The following is a 10,583-nucleotide window of genomic DNA, read 5'->3' as shown; positions in this document are numbered from 1 at the left end:
GTTTTGGGTACTGGTTTCGGAGATAGAGCTGAGGGAGTAGAAGACTGGATCCCAGTGCTATAGGAGAAAACTTTTAAGCAGATTACTCCCCTCCAAGTGGCATTAGCCAGACAGAGAGTAGTAGCCCTGCTCACAGAGATTACTTAGCCCCACCCCATGGTGCTTAAACCTGATTGTAGATTACAGAGTGGCTAGAGCAAAAACAACTGAAAGAGACAGACACAGGTAGTAGAACAGTAGTAGGCTCAAACAGGTTGCCTAGATCCAGACTGGAACATCAGGGGAGGATTCATAAAGAAAAGAAAGTGGCAAAAACAAGATACTATGGAGACCATTTAAAAGGGCATAGGGGGATCCCCCTGGCTTGCCTGCCTGCCATGGCTGACAAAGAAGCAGTAGAAGAACGTGATCAATGAAGAGTACAAAATATGGAAAAAGAACACCCCTTTTCTTTACGATTTGGTGATGATCCATGCTCTGGAGTGGCCCAGCTTAATTTCACAGTGGCTTCCAGATGTAACCAGACCAGAAGGGAAAGATTTCAGGATTCATCAACTTGTCCTGGGGACACACACGTCAGATGAACAAAACCACCTTGTGATAGCCAGTTTGATGCTTCACACTATGACAATGAGAAAGGAGAATTTGGAGGTTTTGGCTTTGTTACTGGAAAAATTGAAATAGAAATCAAGATCAACCATAAAGGAGGAGCAAATAGGGCACGTTATATGCCGCAGAACCCTTGCATCATTGCAACAAAGACTCAATCCAGTGATGTTCTTTTTTTTGACTGTACAAAACATCCCTCTAAACCAGATCCTTCTGGAGAGTGCAACCCAGACTTGCATCTCTGTGGACATCGGAAGGAAGGCTATGGGCTTTCTTGGAACCCAAATCTCAGTGGGCACTTAGTGCTTCAGATGACCATACCAGCTGCCTATGGGACATCAGTGCTGTTTCAAAAGAAGCAAAAGTTGTGGATGTGAAGACCATCTTCACAGGGCACACAGCAGTAGGGGAAGATGTTTCCTGGCATCTGCTTCATTAGTCTCTGTTTAGGTCAGTTGCTGATGATCAGAAACTTATGATTTGGGATACTCGTTCAAACAATACTTCCAAACCAAGCCACTCAGTTGATGCTCACACTGCTGAAGTGAACTGCCTTTCTTAAAACCCTTATAGTGAGTTCATTATTGCCACAGGATCTGCTGATAAGACTGTTGCCTTGTGGGATCTGAGAAATCTGAAACTTAAACTGCATTCCTTTGAATCACGTAAGAATGAAATATTCCAGGTTCGATTGTCACCTCACAATGAGACTATTTTGGCTTCCAGTGGTACTGACTGCAGGCTGAATGTCTGGGATTTAAGTAAAATTATAGAGGAACAATCCTTGGAAGATGCATAATATGGGCCACCAGGGTTGCTGTTTATTCATGGTGGTCACACTGCCAAGATATCTGATTTCTCCTGGAGTCCCAATGAACCTTGGGTGAGCTGTTCTCTGTCAGAAGACAATATCATGCAAGTGTGGCAAATGGCAGAGCACATTTATAATGATGAAGATCCTGAAGGAATTGTGGATCCAGAAAAATAGGGGTCTTAAATACATCTGCACTTTTGATTTTAGACTCCCCTTTATTCCTTTCAATATTGATACTGATTTAACACTGGTTTTGAGACACAGACCTTGTTCATCTATCCTTCTATAATAGGTACCATCAACAGTGCTATTAGCCCAAACTGAGGGTGTTTTTTAAATATTAACTGGGGGGTCTTGATTCAGCAAAGTCATAGACATATTTAAATTTTCTTCAGGAATTTTCTAGTAACAAAGATCTAAATTAGCTACCAAAAGGGGACTGTTGTGTGTGGTTATTTTATTTTTCTTCTTATGCTATATCCCCAAGTTTTTCAGACTCATTTAAGTAAAGGCTAGAAGTAAGGAATAGAGCCAAGTGAGATATGTGTCTGAGCCATGAAGTATAAGTAATACAAGATATTTTTTTTTTATTTCAGGAATTAGGGGAGATTCAAGTCATATAAGTTGCTACAAAATAGTCACATCTAACTTTCCAGAGTGCAGATTTTCCTCTGTAGGCCAGTCTCCTCTCAGTTTCTTAAGTCATAACTACATGTTCCTCTTTCCCTGTTTATTTTTGATTGTTAGTGTATTTCTTGAGAATTTTTTATATTATTTCTTCCCTTCCTGTGAAATGGGTCTTTTTAAAAAACTTGGGACCACCAAGTTATAAAGATGTATGTTTTTACCTGACAGTTATACCACAGTTAGACTGTCAAGTTGGGAAGAGTGAATTGATAGCTTGTATTTGTTTCTAAAATTAAATTAATCCTGGATAAGAGTTGCCTTTTTTTTAAGGAGTTAGTCCTTGAACATTAATTTGATACCATCTGTTTTGGGTGACCTGTTTCACCAGCAGGCCTGTTATTCTCCATGACTGACTGTGTAAGTGCCTATAATGGAATAAATTGCTTTTCTACATTAAAAAAAGGACATATAATCTATCAATAAGAGCCAAGAAAAAGTGAAGAATAAAATTTCTGAACTGAAGAACACAGTAGAGGGAATCAAAAGCAGGATAAGTGAAGCAGAGGATAAATCAGTGAGCTAGAGGACAACATAGAAATAAATTCCCAGAGAGTGAAACAAAACAAAAAGAATGAAGAGGTTTTAAGAGAGCTGCAGGACAACATGAAACATAATAATACCCATATCATAAGTATGCCAGAAGGAGAAGAAGAGAAGCAAAGGATAGAAAACTTGATTGAAAAAGTAATGGCAGAAAGCTTCCCAAACATGAGGAGAGAAAATGTCCCACCATTACAGGAAGCAAAGAGGGTTCCAATGAAGAGGAACCCTAATAGGCCTACTTCAAGATACATCATAATTAAATGGCAACGTTCAAAGATAAAGAGAGAATCCTAAAAGCAGCAAGAGAAAAACAGCAAATAACATACAAGAAAGCTCAGAGAAGACCATCAGATGATTTCTCAACAGAAACACTGCAAGTTAGAAGTGGACAAGGAAAAAAAATCTTTCATGCAATAAAAAACAAAGGCCTACAATCAAAAGTACTCTTCCAAGAAAAGCTCTCTTTCAAAATGGAAGGTAAAATAAGGAGTTTCACAGACAAAGGAAAACTAAAAGAATACATTTTCACCAAATCAGCATTGCAATATATTCTAAAGGGACTGCTTTAAGAAGAAAAAGAAAGAGAGAGAAGAACACAGGTACAAAGGGAAAAAATAAAAATGAATAAGTATCTATCAATAATAACCTTAAATGTAAATGGCTTAAATGCTCCAATAAAAGGCATAGGGTACTGAATGGATAAGAAAACATGATCCACATAGAGGCTGTCTACAAGAGACCAACCTCAGGACGAAAGATTTACACAGACTAGGAGTAAAGAGGTGGAAACAAGTATTTCAAGCAAGTGGACATCAAAAAAAGCCTGGGTAGAAATGCTTATATCAGGGAAAAAATTTTCACAACAAAGGCCATAAGAAGAGACAAACAAGGTCATTTCATAATGCTTAAGGGAATAATCCATTAATTAGATATAACCCTTGTAAACATATATTCACCAAACATAGGAGCACCCAAATATATAAGGAAAATCTTGAATCACTTCAATAAGAATATTGACAGCAACACACCTCATAGTAGGAAATATTAACGCCCCACTGTCAACAATGGACAGATCTTTGAAGCCAAGAAACACCAAGGATATAGAATCATTGAACAACACTTTAGATCAAATGGACTTAATTGATATATACAAAATCTTTCACCCCAAAGGAACAAAATATACATTCTTTTCATGTGCACATGGAACATGTTCAGAGATAGACCATATGGTAGGACACATAGCCTCAACATATTCAATAGAATGGAAATTATATTAAGCATCTTCTCAGATCACAATGGCTTGAAACTGGAAACAAGTCAAGGAAAAAGCACAGAAGCATTCAAATTCATGCAGTATAAATAATATGCCATTAAATAATGAATGCGTTAACAATGACATCAAGGGAGAAAACAAAGGTTTCTGGGGAAACATGATTATGAATACACAACAGCCAAAAAGCTATGGAAACACAATGAAAGCAGTCCTGATAGAAAAGTTCATAGCCATACAAGCCTACTTAAAAAGGACAAAAGAATCTCAAAAAAAATTCTAACCCTACAGCTAAAAGAACTAGAAGAACAAGAATAAACAAAGCTCAGAGCGACTAGAAGGAAGGAAATCATCAAGATCAGAGCAGCATTCAATGACATAGAGAGTAAATAAACAATTAAAAAGATCAATATGATCAGGGGCTGGGTCTTTAAAAGATAAACAAGTTAACAAGCCATTAACCAGTCTCATCAAGAAAGGGAGAACACAAATAAAATCAGAAATGAAAGAGTAGAAATCACAACCAGGAAGATGGAGGCTTAGATTGACACGCTCGGTCTCCCTCTACAACTAGAAAGTAATACAACTATCTCAAAACAAAAGATAACTAGAAATTCCAGAAAATAAAACTGCATGAAAGCCCGATGTACAAAGTTATAAACCAGCGTTGTTCATCGGACAGGTAGGAGGGGGGAGAAACCGGGTGGCACTGTTTGCGATAGCTCCAGGGACAGAGGCAGGGAGAGTAATCCCAGCTGCAGTCAAGCCCTGGCAGCTCGTGTCTCCAATGCTAGGAAAGGCAGCCCCCTCATTGCCTCGGATGGTGAGGCCCACAGGGCGGGAGGATGAATCCCGCTCTCCCAGCGGAGAATAACGGCAGGAATTCATCTTGGCCCCCCGCCCCCACACAAAGTGCCACAGCACAGCACAAAAGATAGCGGATCGCTGCCAGTTGCCGGGTTGTGAAGAGTACACGGGCTCTGCTCCCTATAGCATGCCCAAGAAGCAAAGCAAAACACAAATCTGTCAAAATTAGGCAGACAACAATTGAAATCCCGGTGACGCAGCTTATAAGGCAGCAGATGAAGAATCTGACAGATGAACAAATAAGAAACCTTTCAGAGGCTCAATTTAGAGCAATAGTCATTAGGTGGCCTACAGAATTAACAAAAGATTTGGAACAAGACGAGAAAGGATTGAAAGCCACTCATACTGAAAAGAATGAAAACACATATGAGACAAGTGGTGAGGAAATAAAATTGAGAGATCAAATCAACAAACCAGAACATAGGGAAGGAACAAACAATCAACCAGTGTGGAACGAGGAAACAGAAAGCAAGAAAAGTAATGAGAGGATCAGAAACCTCTTGGGACAGCTATAAGAGATCAAACATGTGGATTATGAGATTGCCAGAGGGCAAAGAAGAACTAGAAATTGAAAAATTATGTGAAAAAGTAATGAAGCAGAACTTCCCAAATTTAGGGAAGGAAATAGACTTACAGGTCCAGGAAACACAGAGAGTTCCAGAAAAACTGGACCCAGGGAGAACCACTCCAAGACATGTTATCAAATTGTCAAAAACTAAAGATAAAGAGAGAATCTTAAAAGCACCAAGGAGAAGAAAAGAATCATATACAAAGGGGTCCCAATTAGACTATCAGCTGACTTCTCAAAGGAGACCCTGCAGACAAGAAGGTACTGGCAAGAAATATTCAAAATAATGAAAATCCAAAACCTACAGCCACGAATACTTTATCCAGAAAAATTGTCATTCAGAATAGAGGGGCAGAGAAAGTGCTTCCAGGACAAAATAAAACTGAAAGAGTTCATTAGATCCAAACCACTGTATATGAGATGTTAAAGGGACTGGTTTAGAAAAAGGAGGATCAAAACTATGAACATTAAAATGAAAACTGCATCGCAAGAACCAACAACAGAAGCTAGGGAATTGAAACAAAAGGAAACTAAATAGGCAACAAGAGAGGATAAAGATCTATAGGCATGGGGAAAATATTGGGGGGAGGTCAGCAGGGAGGGAGAAAGGGGAGAGGGAGGGAGATTGTACAGGAATAAAGAAGCATAGTAGGAGGGAACGGAATATACAGGAAGAGTCTGAGAAGAACTATATGCACAACCAATGGACATGGACTAAAAGGAGGGGACAACTGGAGGGGGGGCCACCTGGTGGAGGGGAACAGAGGGAAGGAAAATTGGGACAACTGTAACAGTATAATCAATAAAACATATTTAAAAAAAGAAATGACAACCAATATCACAGAAATACAAAGTCTTAGGTTCAGTAAGAGCCTCAAAACCCCCCACATAATAAGTTGATTAGCAGGAAGTAAAAACCACAAACAATGACTATTGAGGAATCCAGTGAAAAGTTCCTCAAATCTTGCAAAACACCAGTAGGGGGTAGAAAACTTTTTACTCCCTAATTCTATTCTTCTCCCCAGCAACAATCCCAATAAATCACCAAGTGCCCTCTCCCCAGCAACATACCCAACAAAACAACAAATACCTCGTTGTTCCCATCATTGTGCCTGCCTTTACCCCCAGACCCAACCCATTGTTCCCCCCATTACCTCCAGACTCAACCCATTGCTCCTGCCGTTATGCCCAGGCCCAACCAATCACTAGGCACCCCAATACCCTTGTTCCAGTCATTTCTTATCCCTCCCTTTAAAACATTGTAAGCCTGTACGCCAGCTGCTGTTCTCTCCTGTCAGACAGCCCGGCAGCTTCCTCTTAACAAATCTTGCATCTCAGCTTCCTTGGTTTCGGTTTTTATTATTTCTAACACAAAGGATTGTAAGAAACTACTATGAACTACTATATGACAAGAAATTTAACAACCTGGATGAAATAAAAAAATTTCTCTAAACATATAGTCTTCCCAAACTGAATCGAGAAGAAGCAGAAAGCCCAATGGACTGAAAACAATTAGTGAAATTAAAGCATTAATCAAAAAATTTCCAGTACACAAAAGTCCTGTACTGGATGGCTTAACAGGCGAATTTTACAACATTTAAGGAACAACTTTCTCCTATCCTTGTTAAACTATTCCAAAAACTCTAAATAGATGGCAGATTCCAAAACTCTATCTATGAAACCAGTATTATCCTAATTCCAAAATCAGGTCAAGACACAACAAAGAAAGAAAACTATAGGCCAATATCACAGATGAACATAGATGCTAAAATCCTCAATTAAAGACTGGCAAACTGGATCCAGCAACACTTTTAAAAGATCATACACTACAAGTAACTGGGATTCATCTCAGGGATGCAAGGATGGTTCAATATTCATGAATCAATAAACAATACACGACATAAACAAAATGAAAGACAAAAACCACCTGATCATATCAATACATGCTGAAAAGGCATTTGATAAAGTTTATCATGCATTTATGATGAAAACACTCAGAAAAATGTAAATAGAGGGAGCATATCTAAACATAATGAAATATACAAGAAACCTGAAGCCAACATCATACTCAATGGTCGAAAACTAAACGCTTCCCCCCTAAGATAAGAAACAAGACAAGAATGTCCACTCTCTTCACTTCTGTTCAACATAGTTTGGAAGTTCTAGCCACAGTGATCAGACAAGAAAGAGAAATAAAAGGCATTCATATCGGAAAGGAGGAAATAGAACTGTCATTATTTGCAGACGACATGATAGTGTACATAGAAAACCCTATAGACTTCACCAAAAAACTACTCAAACTAATAAGTGAATTCAGCAAAATAGCAAGGTACAAAGTCAATATTTAGAAATCAGAGGCATTTCTTTTACCAACAATGAAATATCAGAGACAGAAAGATGAACAAAATTCATTTATTATAGCAACAAGAAAAATAAAGTACCTAGGAATAAACTTAACCAAGGAGGTAAAAGACCTATACTCAGAAAACTACATAATATTCAAGAAAAAATAATGGAAGCTACAAATAAATGGAAGCATATATTATTATCCTGGATGGGAAGCATCAACATCATTAAAATGTCCATACTACTCAAAGCAATTTATAGATTCAATGCAATCTCTATTAAAATACTAATGACATATTTCACAGACATAGAAAAAAATTTTCAAAACTTTATATGTAAACAAAAAATACCCTGAATAGCAACAGCAATCTTGAGAAAGAAGAACACAGCAGGAGGAATCAGAATACCTGATATCAAACTATACTACATGGACACTGTAACCAAAAGAGTCTGGTACTGGCATGAGAACAGACATACAGATCAATGGAACAGAATAGAGAGCTTGGAAATAAACCCAGACCTCTATGGTCAACTAATATTCAACAAAGGGGGAAGGAACATGAAATTAAATTAAAAGAGTCTCTTCAACAAATGGTGTTGGGAGAACTTGACAGGGACATGCAAACAAATGAAACTAGAACACCAACTTACAACTTACAGCAAAATAAACTCAAAATGGATATAAGACTTAAATGTAAGCTATGACACCATAAAAGTCCTAGAGGAAAACATAGGCAGAAAAATTTCAGATATCTCACATAGCAATATTTTCACTGATGTATCTCCTAAAGCAATGCAAGTAGTGGAAATAATATACAAATGGAACTACATTAAATTAAAGAGTTTCTGCTCAGCAGAAGAAAACATCAGCAAGATAAAAAGGGAACCAATCATAAGGGAAAACATATTTGCCAATGATACTTCAGACAAGGGATTAATCTCTAATATACATAAATAACTTATATGACTCAATACCAAGAAAACAGACAACCCAATTAAAAAATGTCAAAGGACCTGAACAAACACTTCTCGAAGGAGACAAACATAGGGTCCATAGGCATATGAAAGAATGCTCAACATCACTAGCCATCAGAGACATGCACATAAAAAATGCAATGAGGTATCACCTCACAGCAATAAGAATAGTCATCGTCAACAAATCAACAAACAAGTGCTGATAGGATGTGGAAAAAAGGGAATCCTGGTGCACTGTTAGTGGGAATGCATACTGGTGTAGCCACTATGGAAAACAGTATGTAATTACCTCAAAAAAACAAAAGGAACTGCCATTTGACCCAGCAATTCTATTGCTAGGATATACCCATAGAATCCTGAAACACCAATTCAAAAGAGCCTATTCACCCCTATGCACCCCTATGACTATTTACACTAGTAAAGTGCTGGAAAAAGCCTAAGTGCCCATGAGTGGATAAAAAAACTGTGGTACATTTATACAATGAAATATTATGCAGCAGAAAGAAAGAAGGAACTCCTGCCATTTGTGACAACATAGATAGAACTGAAAAGAATTATGTTTAGCAAAATAAGCCAGGCAGTGAGAGTCAAATACCATATGATATCACTTAATACAGGAAACCAATGAAAAACAAAAAATAAATGAGCAAAATGGAACCAGAGACATGTAAACAAGGAGTGGATTGACAGTGACCAGGAGCAAGAGGGGATGGGGAAGAGACGCAAAATAAGGGGAAGGATTTAGTCAAGGAACTAGTATAAATGACCCATGGACATGGACAACAGGGTGGTCATTGACTGTGGAAGAAGTGGTGGGGGTGGTGGGGGAGTAATCGGGGAAAAAGTGGGACAACTGTAATAGAAAAAGAATAAATACATATATTTATACAAAGGACATAGAAATCATAAAAAAAGAATGAGTCAGAGATGAAGAATACAATACCTGAAATTAGGGGGTGGGTGGATTGAGCAAAAAGGAGAAAGAATTTATGTACATGGACACCAGTGTGGTGATTATGGGAAGAAGGGGTTATAAAGGAGATAAATGGTAAAGGAAAAGCACAATACAAATACATTTTTTAAATGGGAAAAAGGAAAATGATGAATATACTAGAAGGAATCAACAGCAGGTTAGATAAAGCAGAGACTCAAATCAGCAATTTAGAGGAGAAGGTAACAGTAAGCACCCAAATGGAGCATCAAAAGATAAAAGAATTTTAAAAATGAGAAAAGTATAAGGGACCTCTTGGACAACATCAACCACAACATCTGCAGCATATGAATATCAGAAGAAGAGTTCAAGCAAAGTATAGAGAACCTGTTTGAAGGTATAATGGCTGAAATCTTACTAACCAGGTGAAAGAAAAAGTCACACAAATTCAGGAAGCACAGCATCCCAATCAAGATGAACCCAAAGAGGCCTACACCAAGAGACATCATAATTAAAGAAGCTAATGTTAAACAAAAGAGAAACACTTAAAAGCATCAAGAAAAAGACAATTAGTTACCTACAAGAAAGCTCTTATAAAACTGTGAGCTGATTTCTCAATGGAAACACTGCAGCATAAATGGCATGAAATATTCAAAGTGATAGAAAGCAAGGTCCCACAAACAAAACTACTCTATCCAGCAAAGTTATCACCTAAAATTGAAGTGAAATTAAAAGATTTCCTAAACAACAAACAAATTCAAAAAAATTTTTTTCATTACCACTAAACCAGTAATGTAAGAAATGCTAAAGAGAGTATTTGAAGAAGAAAAAAGTAATTGAACAAGAGAAACATAGGTAAGAAGAATAAAATGGCAGTAAAGAAGTCCCTATCAACTACAACCTTAAATGTAAAGTGATTAAGTGCTCCAATTAAAAGACACAGGTTAGTTGAATGGATAAAAATAACGTGACC

The 10,583-nt window shown here is 37.6% G+C and overlaps 1 pseudogene; it reads left to right on the top strand.

Annotated features, from left to right (window-relative positions):
• Nucleotides 1-377: 377 nt before the first annotated feature.
• On the top strand, nucleotides 378-1,597 carry LOC150019103 (histone-binding protein RBBP4 pseudogene; annotated as a pseudogene).
• The last annotated feature ends 8,986 nt before the right edge of the window (nucleotides 1,598-10,583 follow it).

Source organism: Furipterus horrens, unplaced genomic scaffold (assembly GCF_987537825.1).
Source record: "Furipterus horrens unplaced genomic scaffold, mFurHor1.1.pri manual_scaffold_2, whole genome shotgun sequence".
In the NCBI taxonomy this organism is placed as follows: Eukaryota; Metazoa; Chordata; class Mammalia; order Chiroptera; family Furipteridae; genus Furipterus; species Furipterus horrens.
Note: the sequence above shows the minus strand (reverse complement) of the source record. Positions and strands in the feature narration are given on the sequence as shown.